The sequence below is a fragment of the Ambystoma mexicanum genome, chromosome 6q (assembly GCF_040938575.1).
Source record: "Ambystoma mexicanum isolate Mex_15411 chromosome 6q, UKY_AmexF1_1, whole genome shotgun sequence".
Lineage (NCBI taxonomy): Eukaryota > Metazoa > Chordata > Amphibia > Caudata > Ambystomatidae > Ambystoma > Ambystoma mexicanum.
The window spans coordinates 1,467,314,033-1,467,340,411 of record NC_090937.1 but is presented as its reverse complement, the minus strand read 5'-3'; the positions used below and the strand labels follow the sequence as shown (position 1 = coordinate 1,467,340,411).

The 26,379-nt window shown below is 44.7% G+C and overlaps 1 protein-coding gene across 1 annotated transcript in view; it reads left to right on the top strand.

Annotated features, from left to right (window-relative positions):
- The window catches only part of POLR1A (RNA polymerase I subunit A), a 1,786,762-nt gene that overhangs the window by 796,360 nt on the left and 964,023 nt on the right, over positions 1 to 26,379 (top strand). The window lies entirely within an intron of this gene.

The following is a 26,379-nucleotide window of genomic DNA, read 5'->3' as shown; positions in this document are numbered from 1 at the left end:
TCTGGCTATTTTCATATCTACCAAGGTCGTCATTCTAGAGATTGGTCTCTGTCCTGACTTACAGAAGTTAGTATTTTATTTTTGCAGAACAGAACTTTTCTTGGAGTGTCCCTTTTGAGGAATGCTTCACAGCGTAATGCAGCGTGGTGATCCGACTGGATATGTGTATCTGGTCAGCTGGCACGCTGTATTAAGCTGCACAAGTGGTATTCTAACCCAAACGTCCGGCCCGAGCCCCCAATTTGTAAGAGGATTCAATTCAACACTACAGCTAAGTCAACGCCTAGTCTAGAATACTGAATGAAAACCCTTATTGATATACCTTTATGTCCAGTTCATGCGTTCTGGATGACTACCCCTATATAACACCCCTCTCTTGGAATCCTCCTGACCCCACTGAGCCAAGAAGTAGTTCTGTTTTGCAAGTTAAAAGGTTTATTTGATCATTTAAACAATAGATATATATATCACACTTTATAATAAATTAATAATTGAATAGCACACTTAATCTGATATGATAAAGATTAACAACGGAGAATCTGGCACCAACACGCTTCTCTATAATCAATAAGGAGTTGACATGAAATGGATAAGATAGCACACAGGTGAATAGGAACAAAAGAAGAAGGTGGTACAGAATGCTTTATAGAGTTCAAATGGATGCAAGGTTGAATGAATGAAATGCAGTATAGAAATACTCAATATGATTTCAACAAAACAATGTAATCACTTTTCTCTGGCAATCCCCTCCCCCCCTTGATGCAAGGCAAGGAAATGGAAGGAAAACACACAGTTCTCAGAAATGCAATCAAATGTGATTCAGTTCACCCCAGCAAGCTTAGACTACAGAAGTTTGAAAACACAGGCCCAAATGCTTTTATGTGTGCTAGCAATGGATGAGAAATATGCTGGAAATGCTTTTAATTCCCTTTCAGAGGTTCAGGGTGAGTGGTATCTAGTTAATATTAGTCCAGGCTCACTCTTGCAATGATTCAGGAATGATTAGCAGGTTAAACGAATTTCTGGCAAATGGAAGGCAAGCAGCAGCCGATTTTACACGTGAAGAAATTTGCAAATCGCTGTAAAATTCGCGAATGCGTGTTCCGTGATTGCGGTAAAACTCTAGGGGGTAGGTTCTAGGTTCTAGGTTCGTAGGAAAGCCATGATTCTAAGCTTTCAGAAGAAAGTTACTGCAAGTCTCTAGCACAAACGGTCACGGAGATATGAGCGATTTAGTAAAGGTCGTTGTTGGTTTTGCAAATTTTAAACGCAGCACTTTTTCAGTTTTAAAAATGATGGCAGGATAACACAATTGCTAAGCTGCAGTTCTACTTAGATTAAAAATGGATTGAATTATATGATTTTAACTAAGAGATGTGTGCTGAGTTTTGCTGAGTACTCACAAGAGATTTTAAACAGGAAGGTGGCTTTGTCACGATCTGGTCAACAGGTCTGGACTTCGGACGGTCTCTGGGCACAGCGTCTGGTCTCTGGAACTGCTAACATGGGTCTGGGTCAGCTCTGCTCTCTCTCTGGGTACAGCACTGCTTCTGGATTCTGGAGATTGAGGGATTTGAAGTCTCTAGTTTGTCTCTCTGGAGGTTTCTGGATTTGAAGTATGGATTTTCCCGGCAGAGCTTCCAGCTGCAAATGGATTTGAAAAGTCCCTATCTGTCCTGTCTGTCTGCTTTTATGTGTTTAGAATGTGGGTGTGTTCTAGCATCACTGACCCTACCTCTCTCTCAGCTTCTAATTGGTCAAACTTCCATTTCTCATTTGATTGGGGGAGCTAAGTTGTGTCAGAGTGATGTCATTTTACAGCCTTGCAGAGAGGACACTCCCCAGTCAAATTGCACACATTCTATATTTGATAACAAAAGACATATTTGCACAGGTAAACATTGGTTTAAAATTACATGCACACATCACATATCACAGGAGGTATCTCCTGTTCAAACTCTGCTCTTCCTGGGAGCTTGCATTCAGAAATGGCAATATTTTGCCCTTTTTAACTGGTTTGCAATTCCGGACATTACCCCAAATTTACACACGTGCGCAAGGAGTATGGACATTAATTGATGAAGTGTCAGATTTTTCACATGCACACATTTTGAGTAATATCCTCTTTTCCGCTAAAACCCCCCTGAACATGCCACCGGTTCTAAAAACCTCTTAAAATGTGGGCAGAAAAATCACAAGAATTATGGTGTCATTTATACAATTTTCACATGTCCGCTCTATGAGTTATTCATCTTTTTAGAGTTATGTTCTGGCCCCAAAGGGGTGTGGTTTACCCTCAGCACAAGGTTGAATTTCTGGTTTTTCCAGTTCTGCCAAGCCAGCTTGCTCTCACAGGCAGTGCTCCTCCCCTTTCCTTCAGGAGGAAGCCACTTTTTACGACCATTTACGACTCCCGCCAATAAAACATTTGCCTGAGTCAGGACAGGGCTTTGTTCAATTTCCTGCAGAGCCCAGGTAATTCAATCAGGGAAGTGTCATATCCCTTTTGGTGTGAGCAGCAAAAGGGCAGCTAGGCCTGGGAACACAGCTGTGACTCAAGTTTCACTCCTGATGGGGGTAGTTGCCAGGCAGAATTCAGTTCCTTAAGCCAAGTTTCAGATAAAATGTCACTTTTTGTTCCCCAGTTTAAGTCAAGACATTTTTTTACATATGCAGCTAGAATGCTGATTCTAAGTTCAAAACTATGACATTTAAACAATTGCAACCTATGTGACACTCAAAGTAGGTCACTCATTTCTTTTAAACATTTAGATGTGTAGTGTCTTTCAGTCCAAATTTACTTAAACTGCTGAAATCCCCACCTCAGCCAGTCTTGTTATACACCTTCAAGTCACTTCAGAATATAACTTTACATTGGATCCACCTCTCAGTAAGTCTTTCTTTGGCTTGCTTTGGGTTCATTTATTCAGTTTTCTACAAAATCTGGTGGTTTTAAAACGCCGGCTTTTGGATAGTGGTGAGTACTGGTACTGCACCCCTTTTTGGGATTTAAGAAAATTAATTCCCAACAGTTATGGGTTTGCTTTTGGCAATCAGCATTGCCATCCCCAATGGTTTCAGACTACTGTGTGGGTAGTCCAATGGTGGTTTTAGGCAGTGTCCTTCTGTGCCCATAACATCGGCAAAAATGGGCGGCAGCCTATTCTTCATGCATTTCCCTGTGCATTTTCTGGGAAGCTCTGGCCATCATGATGTTTTCATGTCAGTACTGCACAGTTTTGAGGTATGGCTCGGATGCATGGGTAAATACATCCCACAGGACTCACTCAGCAGGGAGCTGCGCTCGTGCCACGAGTGGGAACTACGGCAGGATCTAGTGGATCGCCTCTTCCGACGGTGGGGCACACCCCAGATCGACCTGTTCGCTACGGCGACGAACTCCAAGTGCCAGAGGTTCGCCAGCAGGTTTCCCCAGACGAGGAGCATGGGCGATGCTTTCTCGTTCCCCTGGGAGGGCCTGTTCCTCTACGCGTTCCCTCCTTTGCCACTGCTAATCCGGCTCGTCAACCAGCTCAAGAGGTCACGGTGCAGGATGATCCTCGTCGCACCTGCGTGGCCGAGGCAGATATGGTTCCCGGACCTTCTGGACTTGTCAACGTCCCCGCCAATCAAGCTGCCGGTGGACGCGGATCTGCTCTCCAGGGAAGGAGGCGCCATCCTCCACCACGACCTGAAATCGCTGAACTTGCAGGCCTGGCTCCTGCAGCGCTAGAGTTTGGAGGATACGACATACCGGCCGACTGCAGAGAGGTTCTTGCAAAGGCCAGGGCGTCCTCGACTCTTAAATGCTACGGACAAAAATGGAAGAGGTTTTCTGTCTGGTGCCACGCACAGAAGATTGACCCTCTACGGATTACGGCTCCCCAGGTACTGCCGTACCTGCTGACGCTGGCCAAAGCTGGACTGGCACACGCGTCCATCAAGATTCATCTTGCTGCGATCTCCCGATACGCCAGAACCACGGGCCGGTCGTCCCTGTGGTCTCATCGTCTGGTGAAAGAGTTCATGAAGGGACTGTTCAGATCGTTCCCGCCGGTGAAGGCGCCGGCCCCGGCGTGGGAGCTCAACGTGGTGCTGACCAAGCTCATGGGACCTCCGTTCGAGCCTCTGGACTCGGCCCCGTTGAAGTTTCTGTCGTGGAAAACAGCGTTTCTTGTGGCCATCACCTCCGCACGACGGGTGGGAGAGATCCAGGCCCTTTCCTGCAAGGCCCCGTACTTGACTTTTCACGACACGAGGGTAGTGCTCAGGACGCACCCCTCCTTCATGCCCAAGGTACAGTCGGACTTCCATCTCAACGAACCCTTGGTGTTGCCTGTGTTCTTCCCGTCGCCTTCGTCGCCGGCTGAGAGGACTTTGCACTCGCTGGATGTGGCTAGAGCGCTGAAGTTCTACGTGGACCGCACGAAGTGTTTTCGGAAGACGTCACAACTCTTTGTGAACTTTGGACCTGTCAATCAGGGGAAGGCTCTCTCGAAGGCTTCCATTTCCAGATGGCTCTCCGGCTGTATCATGTACTGTCATCGGTTGGCAAACCGACCGCTGCCTGGCCGTCCGAGAGCCCATTCCACCAGAGCGATCGCAGCTACCACGGCGTTCCTTTCTGGTGTGCCCCTGCTGGACATATGCAGGGCTGCTACGTGGAGGTCGACGCACACCTTCACGAAATTCTACTGCGTCGATCGGGATTCCAGGGAGGAGTCCAGGGTCGGCCAAGCAGTGCTGCGCAACCTGTTCGCCTGAGGTGAGCCTGGTGAGGAGGTAAGATGCTTAATGTTGAGTTTGATGTAATGCTTAATGTTGAGCCTTTGCCACCTCCCGTGGTTGTGCATGTGGGTACTGCTATGTATTCTTTATTCATGAGCATGTGAATCCATGCCAGACCCCATGCTGGAGAAGGAACAAGTTACTTACCTGTAACTGTTGTTCTCCAGCATGGGTCTGGCATGGATTCACATGCGAACCCTCCCGCCTACCCCTCTGCGGCTCTTCACTTGGTCATACTGCCACTTCACGTGCTTCCAAATCTGAAGATGGCTGCCAGAGGCGGTGCTTAGGTAGAGGGCAGTCATTGGCTGTGGTCAGTATGACGCAGAGACCAGTGATTGGTTATTACTACGAAAGACAGATCAGAAACGAAACTGATACTGGTTTTTTCTTTACCGAGGATTCCCAGCCTGACGACGGGGAATATTCATGAGCATGTGAATCCATGCCAGACCCATGCTGGAGAACAACAGTTACAGGTAAGTAACTTGTTCCTTCTGGATAGTTGAAGGAAATGTAGGAGATGGTGATCTGACCAAGGTTGTGGAGTGTTGGAGCTAATGACCACTGCATAGTTGTGATCAGCTATCCAGTCCAGTATGTAACCTTTGTTGTGGGTGGGGTTGTCACCTTTTTGGATGAAGCCCATTTCTAGAAGAGCTTTAGCAAAGGATTTTCCTTTCTTGTCTTTGGGATCATTGAATCCTAGATTGAGGTCTCCTAAGAGAATAGCTCTGGTGGTGATTTTTAGATTGGAAGTCGAGAAGGGGGCCTGGTGGGCGGTAGACTATATGCAAGGTTATTGTGTCGTTGGTTGAGAAAGATATTTTGACTGAGAGGGCATCAGTTTACTGCAGTGGCCGATTTGATTTGTCTGGAATTGAGAGCTTCTTTGACAATGAGGGCAACGCCTCCTCTCTTATTGGAAGTTCTGTCTTGGCGGAATATTGTGTATCCTGGTGGTAGCGCTTGGCAGATGGCTGGGCCAGAGGCTTCGTGTAGCCAGGTTTCTTTGATGGCTAAGGCATCATGATCAGGTGATGAATCTCTGTGGCGTGGGCTGCCATGGAGCGTGCATTGATGAGTGCACATTGGATTTGGCTGGAAGATGTGTGGCTTATTTTAGTGTTTGTTTGGGCTTTGGTTTCCTTGTTGGTTGTGCGAGGTGATCTTTGCTTTGGAGTAGTGGGAGGTGGGGGTGGAGAGAGAAAATGCCTTCCTAAGTGTTTTTTGTGAGAGTGTTCAAAGGGGATCAAACGGCATCCTATCCGTTGGTTTCTCCCAAGAAGGGGCATAGTGTATGTAGAGATAAGTGCAGGGGTAGCTTGGGTGAGTTGGGTATTTGATTTGGCAGGGAGATGGGGGTTAAGGCAGCTATCTTGGTAGGTGGGGCTGGAGTACCGCGGAGGACAGCGGGGAGGAAGGGTGTGGGTGGGATCAAGGGAGAGCAGGGCCGTTTATGCTCCATGTTTGGTGTAGGGGTTGCTCAGATGTAGGGGTTGCAGTGCCAAATCTAAGGTACAGTAGCTTGGCTCCTGTGGTTAGTATTTTTGGTTGGACTGCCTAGTCTTGTGGCATAATGTTAGCATGAATAGGGTTGCTATAGTGCTAACAGTGCAATTATCTGGATACATGTTATCATAGTTGCCTAAGTCGGTTATACACAAAATTGATCAGTGGAATGGGTGTTTAAAAACAATTGCATCGTGCATTTATTCAAAGTTCGAGAGACGGTAGATGTTAGTGACGTCCAAAACACAATTCGCTCAGAACATGGGTACGAATACAGTGGTTTCAGAGCTTACCCTCGTTGCGTGACAAGCACAACGTGTAATAAGAGGTAATTGAGACTAAGAGAGACTGTACACTTGCTTGAATGTGGTAACCCCTGACAACTAAAATGCTAAATTGCCTAATGTCGCACAAGCCTATAATGTGGAACAATTCGTGCGGCTGTTTTTTGAGGTAATAATGACTTTCGTACTTAAACTTTGATGAACAGTCAGATAAAACAGTGGGCGCTCTGGCGTATATGAATACGCAGTTACTTACAGAGTCTGGGTACTGAGAGGTTCAGTTGCGTGGGGGCGGCGTCCAATGACAGAGGCGGCGTTCGTGGAGGGAAAGGACTGCCGTTAGTCTTTGTTGCCGTACAGTGGGCTGTGGTTATGCCAGACGTGAGAGGGAGGGATTTGGTGTTTTTGTGGTCGCAAATTCGTTGTGGTTATGCCGTGCCTGAGAGAGGAGATTTGGTGATCACACATTGGGTTGTGGTTATGTCGGACCTGAGAGGGGTGTCCAGTTCTTTGGTGTTTGCACATTGGCTTGTGGTTATAGTGTGCCGGGTAGGCGGGTGAATTTAGTGCTTTGGTGGTCGCACATTGGTTTGTAGTTATGTTGGGCCTGAGATGGGGGATTTGGTGGTCACACATTGGGTTGTGGTTGTCGGGCCCAAGAAGGGGGGATTTGGTGCTTTGGCAGTCGCACGTTGGGTTGTGGTCATGTCGGGCCTGAGAAGGGGGGATTTGGTGCTTTGGCAGTCGCACGTTGGGTTGTGGTCATGTCGGGCCTGAGAAGGGGGGATTTGGTGCTTTGGCAGTCCCACATTGGGTTGTGGTCATGTCGGCCCTTAGAAGGGGGTTTGGTGATTTGGTGGTCACACATTGGGTTGTGATTATGTCATACTGAGATGGCGGGTCCAGTTCTTTGGTGTTTGCACATTGGGTTGTGGTTATGTGATGCCTAAAACGGGGCATTTGGTGCTTTAGCGTTTTCACATTGGGTTGTGGTTGTAGTTTGCGGGGGGCGGGATTTGAAATGTTAGTGGTCGCACATTGGTTTGTGGTTATGTAGGCCTGAAAGGGGGGGTATTTGGTGCTTGTACATTGGGTTGTGGTTATAGTGTACCTGGGAGGAGGGCATTAGGTGCTTTGGTCTTTGCACATTGGGTTGTGGTTATAGCGTGCGTGGGAGGAGGGGATTCGGTATTTGGTGGTTGCACATTGGGTTGTGGTTTTAGTGTGCCTGGGAGGAAGGGATTCGGTGCTTTGGTGGTTGCACTTTGGGTTGTGGTTATAGTGTGCCTGGGAGGAATGTATTCGGTGCGTTGGTGGTAGCACATTGGGTTGTGGTTATGTCCGGTCTAAAATGGGTGATAAATCTCAAAGGTTTCAAATGCCTTGCACAACCCGGTGGTGTTTACAAACCAGTTCCAAATAGACCTTTTGCAAACATTATTTCTACCAATTACACCTGGGAACAGATGAGTTCAAGGGCCTAAATTGTGGACTGGTCTCAAATTCCGGCTTTGCCACTTAACCAAAGTGTGTGCTCCTGGGCAACTCCTTTTATCTCTATGCCTTATCTGCCAAAATTAGAAGTCTATACAAGGTATTTATCTCACACTCTCTGCTACTTCAAAAAAGCCTTGCTCCTGATATAGCCACATAGGTAAAAATTAACAGTGACCATTCATTTATGTGGCGTTAGTTTATTTGTCTCCTGTCTTAGTCGTGGCAGCGTATTAATGTAGCTTTCCATGACACCTTTGCTTATTAGACTCATTCTGTGATTTCATTTTCTGTAATACCACTATCACTGATGTCACTATTTATGCAAATAAGGGGGTCCCACACATTTTTTGCCACCCAGGGCCCTGCAAATTCTAGGACTGGCCCTGGTTTCTTGACTCGCCATACAGTAGCAGACCACCTGAAGCTTTTCTCCACGGTCACAGTTTGAACCCGTGCCTACCTCTGGCAACTGTGCAGCGACTACATTTCCTTTTTCACGAGGAAGGGTTTTACTCGGAAAACGCCCTCAAGGAAATGTGTGTAATTTTACCTTTTTCACGCCGCCCCCTCCCCTTTGCATGTTCCCTGTCAGGGATGGGATCCTGGAGATTTGCTGCTTCTTGTCACTCTGCGCACATTTCTCCGTGGTCGCATGGGATGGGATTCGAATCGCCACACGTAGACAGCGTGGGCGCCAATGCAGAGGCATCTGTGGTTCAGGGCGGTACCGACGTTTTTGCGCTCGTATGTTTTGGCGCGGCAGTACATGCCTGCCCATGTGTTACTGTGTTCCGCTGCACCTTTCCATTGTAAACCTTAAACTATACGGAATGAATCCATTTTACTGTAAACATGTGCAGCCAGGGTTTTCCAGCTCATCATTTTGAAATGGCCATCAGTGCATTTCAGCCGGCTGTGCAATTATTTCCCAATACGTCGAACCCCCACCCCAAAGGGACGAGGTGACATAGTTTGAAGCAGGCTGCCATTACCTAAGGCGCCTTTGAACCCGTCGCCCCACACCGCCCTTTAGAGCATGGCGAGTATTATTTAGTCCACACTGAGCACTTAGTCCACGGCCCCTTGTTAGAGACCCACCTTGATTGCTCATGCCACTGAAACTGAAAGTACCGCTTACATCACCACCCCTTGTGCTATATTTATTGGATGCCTGGAATAGGATGCCAAGGTTAACGATAAGACTAAAGGAGTTAAACCCATCCATTCTTTTCGCAGTCCGTTTGACCAGATTGTGCAAGCGTTTGCTGGTTGTGGCAAGGAGGAAGGGAAGACATGCAGAGGGGCAGAAGGGCAGTATTACCCAGCTTCGAATCCTTTAATTCGATGCGGACAGTTCGGCGCGGGCTGCCGCGCCGAACCGTCTCCTGCGCTGAACTGGCTGCGGCAAATTGGCCCGCACCGAAATGTCCTGCTCCGGTTCCGGTACACCCCATTTCGGCGCCGTCGGGTCTGCAAAACTTTGGCTTGACAAATATTTTGGATTCCAACTCCCTTCAGCCCTATTCAGCATAGTCAATGGTGAGGCATCATGGGAGCTGTAGTCCAAAATGCACAATTGTTCCTTTGTGAATTAAGCCATTTGTTTGCACAGATCACAATGGTGCATGGCAGAACAACCCCTCTCTCTTCAAACACTGTTTTGTGACTCCCTGACAATGCTCCTTAAACCCTGCTTTCCCGCCCCCCTACTCGCCCATCCTTCTTTTGGAAGGGGGCTCTACGAGGACAGATGGTTTTAGGCGCCAGCACCGGTCTAACTTTTCTGTCCGTGTCCTTGAGAAGCGCTCGCATTTGTCAGCAGGATGCCGCCTCAGGGGACCATTAAAGCACCTCTGACGCAGTTGCTCGAGAAATCCCCCGGTAGCTTCCACGACTGCACAGCAAACACCCTCGCCTGTGCAATGCTTATTGTGTCTCGCAGTCGCTCTCTGTATATGCATTTACGTGTTTCAATATGAAACGTCCTTACTTTAAACCTGCGGATTTCATTTTCTCAGCTGCTGTCTGTCCAAGTGCAGTGATTAGGTAACTGTGAACGTAAAGACAGAATGCACGGGTGCCAGCCATATTGGGCTCACTTTTTTTTATTTTTCAGCCTTATGTGGCACTCCTGAAATATTGACTTTGTTTTAATCCATACCAATGCAAAATTAAGACTTGATAATAGCGATTTCACGTTTTTATATAGCGTGTCATGGCTGATATCTCTGACTTCTAATGAGTACAATGAGGCGATATATAATGGGACGGTTGGCCCCTACTGGTCACAGTATTGAGATATCACTGGTATCCCCTGTTACTCTTGTTTTTTGATGTTTTTGCACGGCTGTTGACCGTGGGATTTTGCTTCCTGCCTTTTCTGCTACTGTGGGTGACACTGCTACCCCGGGATATCACGGTGCATGTTTTGGATTTCTTTAGGCTGTATTAGGGACTGTGGGCTGTTTACAACGTTTAACAGCTTAAGGATAAAATGGCAGCAGATAAAACTCGCAGCTATGACGATAGATATGTGGCAGAATTACTGGCCCAGTCGTCACTATTTTCTAATGATGGGGAAAGCTCTCCCTTGACTAATATTAGTAATTGGGATGAGCTTTTCCAACTTCGTAAGAGATCTATCCGCACAGAACTCCACGGTACTATCATGTTGGAATATCTACGTAATGGTGTTCTACCGCAAGGATTGGTAGTGAGGAATGAACCACGCTTATTCCTTGACAACAAAGAATTTATCATTAGATGGAGCTATATTGCTAACAAGTGCGGACGAGATTGGCTAATCCTCATAATCGACACTGCAAAGGAAATGTCGGTTAAACAACTTGAAGAGCTTAAGAAACTAGAAGAGGCTATCAAGAAACTGGTTCCATTGGAAGTATATACTAAGAGACTTGATGAGATCATCCGAGAAATGAATGATTTTAAAGAATCCACTGTACGGGATCGTATTAGACGTCTGAAGACCGATATTATTGATTTCTCACATGAGAAAGCTTTTCGTTACACCCAAGAAGGGTATGTGCCGGACCAACATTATGATGGGGCCTCTAGGCCACAATCACAAAGAAACGTTAGATTCACTAACACCTCGTTCAGTTCACTGAGTTCGGATGATGATGCCTTTGCACGTGGCACAGGCGGGAGACAGCAGAGACGTGGTAATAATAGGGGGCGAGGAAATGCCAACAGACAGAGGTCTCAAAACACCCGTCCCTTTCCAAGAGGTAGAGGACCATCGGTTGGTTTTTTAGATCAGGACCAACAAAATTGGGATTACGAACCACCAGTAACAAGGAGCAACAAAGCTTACTAATCAACTTGTCGACGTACACCCCTAGCCAAGTTGAGATCTCAGTACTGGAAAAAGGGTTTGGATTCGTTCCTACCATTGCCTATGACCAATTTGTCTCGAGGGTTGAAATTGAGGAATTATTTAGGAAAATACACTTGAAACAATATTTTCATGAGAATCCCTTTGATGATGAGGAAAGGAATAGTGGTTTACATAATCGATCCACTTTTAGTCCACCCACTACCAGCCATAGTCCTGAATCTGTGGTATTTGAGAGGAGGGTGTTGGCTGATCTAGAATCATTGGAGCGTACACATTCCCCATACTCCTTCCAAAATTGTTCGGCGGCACAAAGGAAGGCATTTGACTCTCTTAAGAAAAATACATCTATAGTAATACGCAGTGCCGACAAGGGTGGTGCGATTGTGTTACTAAATCGGGAAGATTATGTCTCCGAATGCTTAAGGCAGCTCTCGGACACGTCTTTTTACAAATTGGTTGAACAAGATCCTACAGGACGCCTGATGAATTTGATCGCTCACAAGGTCGAGAAAGCTATGGATAGACACTGGATAACCAGGAAAGAAGCCGAATATTTGGTTAAGAAGGATCCCAGTGTCCCCTTGTTTTACATTTTGCCCAAGATCCATAAGACACTAGTAAATCCTCCTGGGAGACCAATAGTGTCGGGCATTAATACAGTTCTGGAACCTTTAGCGAAATTTGCTGACTCTTTTTTAAAAGGGTTTGTTAGCAAAATGACTTCCTATGTCCAAGACTCTATGGCGGTGATTAAACTGATTGAGAATTCACATTTTAACCCACAAGAGGACATACTGGTTACTATGGACATTGTTTCACTGTATACGAAAATTCCTCAGATCTCCACACTAGAAGTGATTGAAGAGTTGTTACTATCCAAACGTACATCGGGGATGACACCAAATTCATTTATATTGTGGTGCACGGAGTTGGCCCTTACGGAGAATTATTTTCAGTTTGATGGCCATTTCTACCAACAAATCCATGGCACTGCGATGGGTTCAGCTGTGGCACCTTCGCTGGCAAATCTATATGTGGATTTTGTGGAACATATGAGTGTTTACAGTGAAAATAACACTTTCAGAGACCACATTAAGTTGTGGCGGAGGTACATTGACGACGTATTGATGATTTGGCATGGTGACCAAACTACTTTACTGGCTTTTTTTCAATGGCTGAACGAGATTAACCCCTTTTTAAAGTTCACCATGAATTTCCACAAGGAACAGATTGATTTTTTGGACTTAACCATCTATTCTGATGTGTCAACTAATGTATTGGGTTTAAAACCATTCCACAAACCCACTGATAGGAATTCTCTCCTCCGTTATGACAGCTTTCACCCAAAGGCCTTGCGGGATAACTTACCGTTTGGGCAATTCTTACGACTTAAACGTAACAGTAGTACGAGAGATACCTTTGAGTCTGAATCCACGACTTTGAGTCAGAATTTGATCCAACGAGGTTATCCCGATAAGATTGTAAGAAGATCATTCAAGAGAGCCTCAAATAACCATCGTGAGGCCCTTCTTGAATATAGACCAACAAATCGTCCCTCTTGTGCTGACCCATTGGTCTTTGTCAGTACTTTCAACCACCTGTCTAACCATGTGGTCAAGATTATTAAAAAAACATTGGCACCTTTTAGCACAAGCTAGAATACCAGTGGCTAGTCCGCGGTGTGCTTTTAAAAGGGGACGCAATGTTAAAGAGTTGGTGAGTAGGAATGATATAAGTATCAAATTGGATAAACAAACCACCATCACTCAGCAGTGGGGGCTACCTAAGTTGCAAGGACATGCCCCCTGCGGCACGTGTGTGTGCTGCCCTCTAACGAAACGTACCACCCAGGTTGACATTGGTCTGGCTAGACCTTGGGTTCAAAGGGAGTTTTCCAATTGCAACTCGTGCCATGTAATCTATGCTATTTGGTGTCCTTGTGACAAAATATACATTGGCAAAACAGAAAGAAAAATTAAAACCCGCATTAGTGAACATAGGAGCTGTATTAGATTAAGGAATTTGACAGCCCCCCTGGTAGGTCATTTCTTAATGCGGAACCATGGGTGTGACGAGTTAAGATGGACAGTATTGAAGAAAATTGCGGTAACTAATAATGTCGCAGTGGACAAACAGACCTTATCAAGGGAAGAAACCAAACTCATTTTTTTGAGTAAAAGCCATCATGTTGGTTTAAATGAGGCAATAGACTGGAGTTTCTAATCTTAGTTGCTTCATTGAGATAGGTGAGTCTGACGACACAGTCATTATATTGTCCTGTGACTTGGGATATATACTGATTTTTAATTAAATGTGGACTATGTTCACCTACACACGTTTTGGTGTTTGGTTTTAAGACACATTAACTGGTGTCTTTCCGTTATAAGACACATTAATTGTTGCCTTTTCGCTATATTCACATAAAGTTGTATGTGCGGCTCTAAGTCCTAATTACTTAGACGAACCGCGTTTGGAGTTACGTGCTCATGAGGATTTAAAATTTGCTTTTGTTAGTGCACGGTTACTGTGTGCAGCGTGCTCATTCGTGCATTTGTCCAGCTGGGATGACGAGCCCCTTTTGGGCCCAGTCTAGTGGGCGTGGTGATGCGGCTACTTTGCCGTGTCGCGGTGACGAGCCGTCTCAGCTGATTGACGATTGATGGGCGTATATCTATTGACGTACTAGGCAACCTTATCACGTGATTATCACGGGATTGGACGTATGCGTGTATATACTGTGGATACGCTTCGCCCGCACGCAGGACGCTAAGGCTCAGAGGAAGATTATAGCTCCCCTCAGAGTATACTCGAGAGTAATTCAGGTAAGCGTGGCTGCTGTGAATAGGTCTATTAATGTAGCCGCTGTCATGAAGCCTCGGGAAAGTGACTCACTCTGCCGACGTTGCTTTGAATTGTCTGCTTGGTTGTCTGGCTACTCCAATCGTAGTTGGTGAAGGGGTCCGATCGTGGGTGCTAGATGTTATATGTCATCACGATCATATGATCTGTCCCCCCTGTGAGAGCCATGTTATTTATTAGATCAGTACAATCTATGGTTATGATCAGACTTACTGATGAGTGCCAATGGTTTGTCTCTCTTCTGTTTGTCTCTCTTCTCTTTCGTTGATACTGTGTAGTTACACACGAGAGCCGCGGGTCTCGGTTCATATCGACTGGACTATGGTGGTCGACTGACGGGATGACCACTGCTAGATTGTATTGAACTGATACATACAACGGAGAGTCTGATACCCTTTAGATTGAGGTAAGCGATTATGAGTGTGCATGATCTGAGGGTGGTCAGTCTCTGCAAGGATTTAGTTAACTCTGTACAGACGCTGATCGTTCAGGTTAAGATATCACCTGCCCAGGTGAAAGTATTATACTTTTCACTCGATCATTGTGTGAAATATTAAGAGTTATTCAGTTATATTATTTTATTATATTTTGTTATATCTTTTTGTTTACCTCATGTTACTTGCAGGTGGTGTTTGATTAAACAAAATGGGGTCTAATCTCCCCGTTCCTTATTCGGATCTTTTGATCTGATCAGTGTCTTTAGGCGCCTGAATACTGAGCCTATGTGTTTTTTACCAGAGGCACGGATAGAGACATCTACAAGAGACTTGCTGTAAGCGTGTGGCATGCAGATAATATAATCATTGCACGTGTCCACGTCTAGTGAAAGATCATGGGTGTTCTCACTGGAGCGGTGTTATCTAATCAGTGCCGGTTGTCCAAACTAGCTACGTGTTGTTGGTGGTGGTGGTGTCACTAGGGACATACCAATTAATATGGTGTATCCGTCCTGGGTCCGATTTTCGGACTTTTGAGATATTTGCAGTGGTAGAGGCATATGCAGGGTACTTATCACCCCTTTTTTACATCCCGTTGATGAAATGTTACGGAGATGGTAATGATCTATCTGATAAATTGAGCAATTACGCCAGATTGATGCTGTTTATTCTGTGTTTGTATTTAGGTGAGTCTTTCCGGTGCAGTCTACTCGTTCCATTGTTCTCCATCTACTATCCACCTGACCACATGGGACCATAATACCCCTGAAGAATTTCTGTTTACCTAAACTTACACAGAAAGAAACATGTCGGGTTGGGGAATGTACTGTTAATTATAAACAGTTTCAAGTATAACTAGCTAGAGTCGGACTGGAGTGTAGCACTTAAGTCCGACTCAGTAGTGAGTGTGTATAGTCCACATTAAATATTGGACATATACTATAAACTTGTTTTTTTAGTATAATCATTTTTAGAATGATAAGTATTTGTAAAAAGTGTATGAATTGATGAATGGTTTGAGAGAGAATGTGGTATGGTTGATGTGTGTTGCTTTGTGGTTTTTAGATGGGAATGTTATATTGTACCAGCCCACGTATGAATTTGGGGGACTGGTTTACGATGTGAATAATATCAACATTCTTGATAGTGTGTGTTTTTTATTATAATCTTTTTCAAGAAATGTTAATAAATCATATTTAATAATGCTGGTGTGTCGACTGGATCGAATTCAATTTGTTTCTACCCAGCTTAATGCTTGTAATACGACACCTTGTTGTATTTTGTGTCTTTATGTCATAAACCAATGGGTGTTGGGAGACAGATAGATTGCACTGGGACTCACCATATAAACACGAATAGTACTCTGACCTTCTTTGTTAAGTATTCTTGTGTTCTATCCAGGCCAGGTCACAGTATTGAGATATCCCTGGTATCCCCTGTTACTCTTGTTTTTTGACCCTACTGGTAACGGCCTGCAGTCCAAGTTAAGGGCCCAGTGCAGCGATGGTCCATTAACGCAGGTGGCGGTGCTGTTACCAGCAGCACCTGCCCTCCTTGGAGAGTTGCTCCTCTAATACCACCCCGATGAGCATACACGGGTGCTAAGGCATGTTGAAGAAAAAAAAAACGTACCAGAGTGATCCACAACGCTGCAGGCGTTTGGTGAAGTCTGTTTTTAGTGCGGATGACTGCAACACCATCTACCCTGATGAGAAATTTGCCAAATCTCAGCGGCAGCTTGGATTAGTGAGGTTGGTTTAATGATTGGCAATGAGCCATAGTATCCGAGAAGCAGTCCACACGGAGTTGTATTGTATTTGTTTATTTATATAGCGCTCTTTCCCCACTTGTGTGGCCTCAATGCGCTTTATCCTCAGTTGACCGCCCTATGTGACCGTAGGTATTGTGGTTGGAAATTCTAGGGAGTTTAGCTTAGGAGATGCATCTGTGCATGTTGCCGTTCTAGGACTTGGGTGGCTGGCAAGGCTTGACTAAGCATCCCAAAGAGAGGTCAGATACGTGGGTGGGTGATGTTGCGGGTTAGAGATAGATTGCTATTGTTGAGAGAGTCTATGTGAGGCCAGCTATACCGGATTCCTTTCGGGTAGTAGTCGCTCTATGCTAGTGGCAGAGGTGTTGAGGTAGGTCAGGTCGGCTATGTGTGCATTAGACCGGATGTGCTTGGCCGTAGCCGTATTCTATCGTGCATGGATGCTTGGCCGTGTCTGTGGCCCGTGTCCACACTAGTGGTGTGAAGATATACGTACCGTAGGCTCAGAGATTGCTCTGTTCGGGCAATATATATCCAGGTCTAGAATTGAGTCCTATACCAGTGGGCCTAGCTTTCATACTGTAGCAGGTATCCGCATATATTAAACGGAGATGGAGGCTATAGCTAGATTTGCGACTCATTCATAGTGGGAGAAAGGCCTATGTTGCGCAGTGCAGTAGGTTTAGGCATAGGGTAAACAAAGACTGAGGCTACGCCTAGATCTAAGAATCCTGTACAGTGGAAGAGGGGCCCAGGTATAACAATGCAGTAGGTTTAATCACACAGTAAACAAAGATGGAGGCTACACTTGTATCTGGGAATCCTGTATAGTGTGCAACAAGCTTCGGTCTAAAAATACAGTAAGTCTCATATAATTAACAAGGGATGAGGCTACATCTAGATTTGAGAACCCTGCATGATGGGCCAGGGTGGGGGCGCTCCTAGGCTTCTTGGTGCCGTAGGTTTCAGCCTATTGTACAGTAGGTTCCCGTAGCGTAACAGAACCTTGATTGTTGAGCCTAGATTTGGGAATACCTTAGTAGTGGGAGATTGCTAGTGTTGAGAGCTTCCCTGAGGGAGCGATGCAAGTTAAGAGTGACAGTGAATTACTTAATAATGGGCGTGCGCTAACCTGGGCTACTTATTTAATTGTTAGTCGTGTCTCATGTGGGCGGGGGCATGGTGGGAATGTTGCGAGTGAGCCCCAGCGAAAGCTGCTGGCTTACCTGGAGTACAAGTCGGTGCTGTGTGGATGGAGAGGGAGGAACCGACAAGTGTAATGGAGCTGTGGGGTGGGATCACTAGACGAAATGTTCGAGATCTGAGGTTCCTGGAAGTTTGGTAGGGGACACTTTTATCTATGAGGAATTCAGGGCCGGTGTTGTGGACAGCGCGGTCAGTGATACACATGGCTTTGAAGGTGATGTGTCGAGCAATAGGGAGCCAGTGGAGGACTCTCAGGGTAGGGCTGATGTGTTCTCTGGCGGCCAGATTAATGAGCAGGCGTGCTGCCGCATTTTGAATTCTTTGGAGTTTCCTTAGTTGTTTGAAACCTAATTGAAAGCCTACCTCCTCGCCTTCGAGGTATCCTCTTAATCTGCCTATCATCTGCCTTCTAGCTAACAAGTACCTTGGCCTCTACCCTGCCTCTATCCCTTTTTGTCTCGACTCCAGCATTTCATCCATCAGGGTCACATCCCTAACATAGCTGGCTGAACCGCCTACCTGCACTTAAAAATATCTATTGTTGATTGCCCTTAATCTATGTATGTCCACCCATGTACTGTCTCCAGTGACTGTTCCATCCCCCCACAACCTGTGTAGAACTGGAACTCACCCCGCTGTACGAGGCTTACTGCTTCTGTCAAATCTGATTTCTTATCAATTGGATGTTCTTTTGTGATGAAAAAAGCATTGTTCCTCCCTGTATGTATAAATAAATAGTGGCAAGGGCACCGAGGGGACGGGTAGGGACATGCAGTGCTCAAGCTGCTTGGAACATGGGCTCGAACCTGTGAATACAGTCAAAGTTATGAGCAATTTGAGCTGCTGGTGGTACCCCTACCCAAGGTGCTAACAGGTGTTGTCAATACTCCTGGGTAGAGTTTGCCCTGCTGGGGTTCTGACTTGTCACTGCAGGGTGCACGCAGATGTCTCAGGTGACCGGTTATTCCGCTGAGAATGGTTGCCAGATTGTACACACGTTTCAGTGAGTGATGACCTCAGTACTGCTTTGAATAGTTTCAGCTGGTTCCGGAAGGGCTTCTGCGGATGGGGACATCAAAATGAGGGATGAGTTTGCAGAGCTCTCTAGTTTCCCATTTCCATGCTTTAGACAGTCATTCAGACCTGTTTTTACTGGAAATTCTGGGACTTGTCGTTTTATATATGCCATTTTAAATTTGGAATACAAACCAACGAAAAAAGGTGCTGGCTGGCTGTCACGCCTGGTACTGTGAAACAAGACAAATTTCGGTCTCTATTTTTTGCTGCCCATCTGTTTCAGAAAACATTGTCTGAAATGAGGATTAAGGTTACTTTGCTGTGAGTGACAGTTTGACTATTTCCCTGAACTTGCGATCACTCTGATTAAAAGGAAGAAGTAATAATAAACAAGCATTGGCAATCCACCAGTTTTGGCTTTTGTGTAGGCATGGGAAAGGCATTTGCCACACACTGCCGTAATGGTATTAACTGGCCATCAGAGGTATCGGCTGCAAAAGCTACCTGGGCAAATACTATAGCAGTGCGTGACAAATGCTTAATACTTCTGAACAATGCTCGTTTTAACAGGACTTCAGTCAGAGACATAGTGCTTATAAATCGAGTGACTGAAGGTAGACCTGTTTAAGACTTTTTTTATTGCACCAGTAGCACAATTACAGCTCCAATGAAGTGACAAACTCTCAGAAGACTGCTTTGAAAAAACATGGGTATGTACTTTGATATCGAAGTTTGATGGTAAGACTTGATAAAGCTAGCTCAAAGAGATCCCAGGAGGGTGTGTTTTAGGCGGAAAGGGGCAAGAAGTGGGTGGGAATGGCCATAGGGATTAGCATGGCCATGAGCAGATAATGGGTGGGGAAATAATCAAACACCTACAAGATTTATGTCCCTTCTTATATGCTATTTCACCCTAGCTGCACTCCAATGCAATAGTTTCGGCTAGCCACCTAGTAGCCAAAGTAAAAAAGGAGTTTACTGGGAGAGATCAACATGGTGGATACTTTAAATGGAGATTTGCAAGAAGTGGGAAAAGATTACTTGTTTCATAGGTTGGTTCCTCCTAGAGCTGTGTAAGTAGCGGGTGCCATTATTGCCCATTTATCCTCCTCGTGTGGCTAAACATCTGAATCAGATGTGATTTCGTAAGAATCACATCTGATTCTTACGAAATCCAGTAATCTCTCGGAAGAGATTACTGGATTCTGGTTTTGTGGTCGCAAATGGTTCCATTAGGACTAAATGTTTAACATAGGGCCTTGCTTCTTGATCACTTGGACGTATTTTGAAAATGTTTTCGATCTCGGTCAGTCAATGTTTAGTTTCCAGTGGAGGTAGTAACTCTGAGCTGGCAGTTACTATGGACCATCGTGGTGCTAGTACAGCTGAAGATCTTTAAGCAAGCGGAACAGCGGTGGAGTACCTGAAGATGCTTGGATGCTGAAGAAGAGAAGCAGCTCTTATGGAAACTGGTAATGTCGGAAGCAGCTGTAGACTTTGTGTTCTGTGAAGCCTTGTTACTGTCTTGGTTTGGACCATTAAGGTGCACCGTGGCGTGTCTAGAGGCAGTTTGGAAGTGATCACCATCGGTGTATTGTGGATGGTTGGTAGAGGCTTTATCAATGTGATTGCACATTTGGACCACGTTGGATGGTTTTCCCCATCTTCTTAATTTTACATTTACAACCTGAAGTAAATCAATACCAGACATTTGCCAGATTACGGTAGATCTTACTCAATATGATCAGGATAATTTGCTGCCTTTAAGTGACATTTGTGCTCCAGCTCGTCCTCCAGGACTGCCCTCAAAGAGGAAATATATTGCCGAGGTAAATACTGTCGAGGAAGGCGATCGGGCCTCTGATGTTCAATTTACTCCCTTTGGCCCGCCACCTCTTAGCACTGTTTTGACGGCTGGTACCAAGGAGACAGAAGTCCTGAGGGAGAGTGTTCCCATGGCGGCACAAGGTGATTGTCCAGCTCCTAGACAATCAGTCACTGTTGGGCCACTTCTGGCTGAGGTGGTTGTCCAAGGCGAACACCCGCACTGGTCTACACCTATGGGCTCAACCTGTATCAAAAGTGTAGTCAAATTACAAAAGAAGATGATCGACTTTTTCTGCATGGCTGGCACAAGTACGGATTTATTTTCGACTACCATCTTTTGGCCCTTTGGCCCAAGGGGAATCTCACTTTATATATGATGGCAGTCTACTTGAAGTCAATCTGAATACATGCAACGTTGCCTGTCTTAATCAAGCTATGGTTACCAGAGGAATTGGGATCCAGGATTGTGTGGAGGTGGAGCGAGGTTTTGGGCCTTTGGATGAGGGTCCTTTGTTTATTATAGAGCACCTTGTTTCCTAAATTAATAGTTCACCTTCCTTAATTGGCCAACAGTGTGAGCACGGACTGCATAATACCCTTCGAGATCTGGATGATACAGTAAAGTTAACTGCTCCATCCATCTCCACCCTGACCCAGGTACTACATTTGTTTGTAAGCTTGTACGAAAACATCAAGCTGAAGCTCTCGGTGCATACCTTGCAGCTAAGGGAAATAAAGATCATGCTGCAAATTCTCAGAGATGTTCGAGGCTGAGGAGAAAGCTCCTCAACCGCTGTGTAACCACGGAAGTAAGGTAAACCTCCCTTCACCAGTGACTCAGACCCTAAGGTACCTGAATAAGGCTGTTGATATTCCTCACGCCCCTCTAATATCAAGTAAAAAAACAACAACAAAAATCTAAATATGGTCTAAAGAATTCAAGGACATTTCTCTGAAATGTCTCCGAAATTTACATCTAACTGAAGAAAAAGCAGAAAAGTCTCAGGGAAGCATCGCTGGTGTCTCCTTAGGGGCACATATTTCTCCCACTGACGTATCACCTCGTCCTTTAGCATCATCGAAATAAAAGGTTTCCACTCAGACATTATGCCTCACTACATGTTTGCCGTTCTGGAAACAAGGGTGCCGGGAAGCTCACTAAACTATATCAAGGATGACTTTGTCATCCAGCACTCAAAATCTTTCTAAACACAAATATCTGCAAACCTAATCTATTTTGTGTAAGCAATAGCAAGGACGATTACATCATCCAACACTAGGAATCATTCCAATGAAAGTGTCTGCATCAATCCTGTGTAAACTACATCTAAGACAGAGTTTAGTAGTTCTTCCTCCGTACCTTGTTATCTCTTATTTTATATTTATAGGTACAATGGCTTTTGTCTCAGAAAAACCTAGAGAGCTATGAATGGTTGCTATTTATACAAGAGAACTGTAATGAACCAGGCACAAGTTCACTGGTGCTCAGCCTAGTTTCTCACTCGGAACTTTGCAAAAGAAATTCTTTTATCCTGCTTTTTGCTAAATATTAACCTACATTGCATTCTGCATTAACATGTTTGCATCGGGGCTGATCTATAGCTCCGAAAACATGCATGACTGACATGGTTAGACACGTAATGCCATGTCACTACATCAAGGTTGTGTACTGGCACCCTGCCTATTCAACTTATATCTAGCAGACATTGTGGATGTCTTGAGGAAAGCTGCATTTATTTATCTAGAGATTGGGGGGCACAAAGTTTGGTGATTGGCCTATGACAACGTTGTTTTAATTAAACAACAATAGGCCTCCAGAGGCTTTTGAATGACCTGGCATCTTATGCAACTACCAATGATCTCGTCATAAATGCCAAAACCTTTCCCATCAAATGCTTTACAAAAAAGGTGGGAAGGCTATATGGGTTTAGGTTGAAACAGAAAATGTTCCCACCAGGAAGGATTGAGTGTTCTGTGTAATTCAAGAACAAAATTCGGTGTCATTATTGTACACCCCAAATGGGTTTATACCTACAGTGACCCTATTGAAATGCAAGACTTAATTTAGGCTTAGCACTTTGAATCAGTGGAAGTATTCCCTGTTAGAAAGGTTACATACCTAGGCTTTGAGATTAATGCCCAGCCTAATAAGCATGCAACTCTAACCTACCTTGAAAGCAAGATTGATCAATACTCTTACCAAATTCACAGGATATTGTTTAGATTTTGCAGATTTTCAATTAATCCGTTAATTCACTTCTATAATGCAAAGGTGACACCGGCAGTACTTTATGGTATGGCGCTGGAAGTCCAGGCCTATGGATTAGATTGGGGTTTGATTAAAAGGGAGATTATGGAAAAACGGTTTTTAACTTTCCTTCAAGTCTTCCTATAGCTGCATTACGCTTGAAAGCCTGCCACGATTGGAGGAATTTGCTGTTGTATGGGAGGGGAATGTTTCCAATGGAGTTGTCATTATATGCAGATATCAAAGTGGCAATGATTGGTGGCAAAGGTATGTAAGCGATATTCAATCAACACTACAGCTAAATCAATGCCTAGTCTGGGATGCTGAGGAAAACCCTTATTGATGTATTTTTATGTCCAGTTCAGTACTCTGGATGACAACCCTTGTATAACACCCCCCTCTTAGAATCCCCCTGACCCCACTGAGCCAAGAAGTAGGTTTGTTTTGCAAATTAAAAGGTTTATTTGAAACATTAACAAGATATATATCACACTTTTATAATAAATTAATAATTGATATCACACTTATGGATATAATGTTGATCAACAATGGGTAATCTGGCACTAGAACACTTCTTTACAATCAATGAGGAGTTAGTATAGGATGGATAAGGTAGCAAAAATACTTTTATGGTTTCAAGGGAAAAGCAATGAGGAATAAAATGCATACGGAAATAACTTGATATGATTTTAGCAAAAGATAATATAATCACTTTTTCTCTGGCAATTCACCCCCCCCCCCCCTATGCAATGTAAAAAATGGAAGGAGAGCACACAGTCTTCAAGAATCCCAACAAAATGCAATACGAAATGCAGTTCCCCCCCTAGCAAGCTTAGAGAAAAACAGGTATGATTTTAAAACACAGGCCCAAAATGCTTTGAATGTGGTGGCAATGAAGTGAAATGATGCTAAAATTGATTTTAATTCCCTGTAGAGGTTCAGGGTGAGTGATATCTAGTTTATATTAGTTCAGGCTCACTTTAGCAATGCTCTATGAGTAACTAGCAGGTTAAAACGAATTTTAGCAAAGGAAAGCAAGGAGCTGCTGATTTTTACACGTGGCTGAAATTGTGCAAAATGTCAAATCGCAGCAAATTTAGTCGCATGCGTCGAGCGCGATTACGGAGGCACTATAAGGAGTAGGAAGTCGGTTCTAGGTTTGTTGGAAAGCCTAGAATCTTAGCTTTAAGATAAAAGTAAATTTCGCTCCTAGCACAAATGTTTCCGGAGATACGGCCAATTTCGTGAAGGTAGTTTTTTGGATCTGAAATTTAAAAGTTCAAAATGACAGGTGACAGTTTTCAGCTTTAAAGAGGACAGAATGACACATACGATTCCTATGAGGTAGTTCTAAATAGGTTAAAATAGCTTGAATTAGATTATTTTAACTAAGGGATTGGTTCTGCACAGTTCTGCTAGGTACTCACAATATAAATTTGAAATAGGCCTTGTCACGGATCTGGTCAACACGTCCAGCGGCGGTTCTCTCTGCTCGGCAGGTCAATCAGGCACCGGTTCTGCTCACAGCGATCCAGATCTCTGGTTCTGCTCACAGCGGTCTGGGTCTGGTCTGCGGTTCCGGCAAAAGTTCTTGGCAAAGAACAGCTCGCCTGGCTGTTGAATAGTTTGGTTAGGTTTGCTGGATTCTGAAGGCCTGCTGAGAATACGTTTGCTTGCAGTGGGCCTTCTAGGTTCAAAGTTCTGTAGTCTATGGGTCCCTGGTTCTGGTCTCTGTCTGGATGGGATGTCGGCCGTCAAAATGCTCTGCAGAAATGGAAAATGAATCTCTCTACCTGTCCCAGCAGTCTCTTTTTATGTGTTTTGGAAGTGGGTGTGTGCGTGGCATAACTGAGCCTGCCCCTCTCTACTTGTCATTGGCCCAGTTCTCCCCTCTCCCTTGATTGGGGAGCTGGGTTGGGCGTCATCTTTATGGCTTACAGAAAGACACTCCACTTGTCAATGTGCACACAAATCTATTTCTGATCCAAATACATATTTCCCAGATACACAATTTGTTGAAATTACATGTACACATTATATATTCCTTATGGTCCATGCTTGTCCGCCTCTGATCTTCCTGGGGGCTTGCATTCAAAAATGACAACATTTTGCGCTTTTTGGTCGGTTTACCAATATCGGACATTTACCAAAAATTACACAAATGTGCACAAGGAGTATGGACATTAATTGATGAAGTGTCAGATTTTTAACATGCAAACATTTGGAGTAAGACCCTATTTTCTGCTAGCAACCCCCCAGAATACACCACAGGGTCCTAACACCTCTTAAAATGTGCACGGAAAAATCCCAAGAATAATGATATTATTTATATAATTTTGACCAGTCCGCGCTATGAGTTATCTATCCTTTTAAAATTATGCCCTGGTCAAAAAGGGGTGTGGCTTCCCACATCACATGGTGGAATAACTGGTTTATCCACTTCCCCCAAGCTCAGCTTGCTAGCAGAGGCACTGCCCCTCCTAGTTTCTCCCAAGAGGAAGCCATTTTACGACCCCCCCAATATAACATTTGCCTGAGCCCAGGACAGGGCTTTGTTCAACCTCCTGCAGTCTGCAGGTACCCCTCCCTTAATTCAATCAGAGAGTAGTTTTGGTGGGGCCAGCAGGATGCAGCCAGGCCTGGGAAGAGTTGTTGAGCCAGTTCAACTCCTGTCGGAGGTAGTTGTCAGGCAGAATTCAGCTAAATGTCACTTTAGTTCCCAGTTTTCTACATTCAAATCCAACTTACATGCCACTATTTTTTATATATACATTAAATAATTACTTCCTTCAAGTCATTTAAGACTCTAGTTTTACATTGTATCCACCTCTTAGCAAATCTTTCCTTGGCCTGGTTTCGGTTCATCTGTTCAGTTTTACACAAAAGTCTGGTGGTTTTAAAACGCCGGCTTTCTGATAGTGGTGAGTACCGGTATTGCATCCGTTTTTGGGATCTGTCTTGAATTACTGCATTTCAATAGAGTGGTCTTTTGCTTGATAGTATAGGACCCTTTCTTATTTTTTTTATTTTTCTTTAACATATTTTTATTGTTTTCATTAACATAACAGCAATTCCACAATTCCACTAACCCCCCCCCCCCCCCCCTGGAAGAGTAGGAACCCATGCAGGTGTGCTTTCTGGGAAAGTTTATGTGCCAAAAATGTCTGAGATTTTAATATTATGCGGGCACCATTGTTCCATATAGTCCAACTTCAAATAATCCAGCACTGCCCCCCACTCCTTTGTGAAAGAGTTCGTAGTCTGAAGGCGATGTGTTATCTTTTCCATTGTCATTTGCGACCAGACCTTCTGTAGCCAGGTAAATACTAATGGTGGTTCTTGTTTTTTCCAATTTTGGGCTATTGTGGCCCATGCTGCAATAACTAGGCCCATGAAACTTCTCCTTTGTACTTTATGGAGTCTTTTGGCCTGTGGATCTGTGAATCCGCACAGCCACACTCTCTCCCCCTGACAGTCCCACCAGATATGCCTCCATGTGCCCGTATCCGGGCACCCTCTCCAACAGCGGTCTGACAATTCCGGATACATTGATTTGAGCCTCTCTGGAGTGTAGT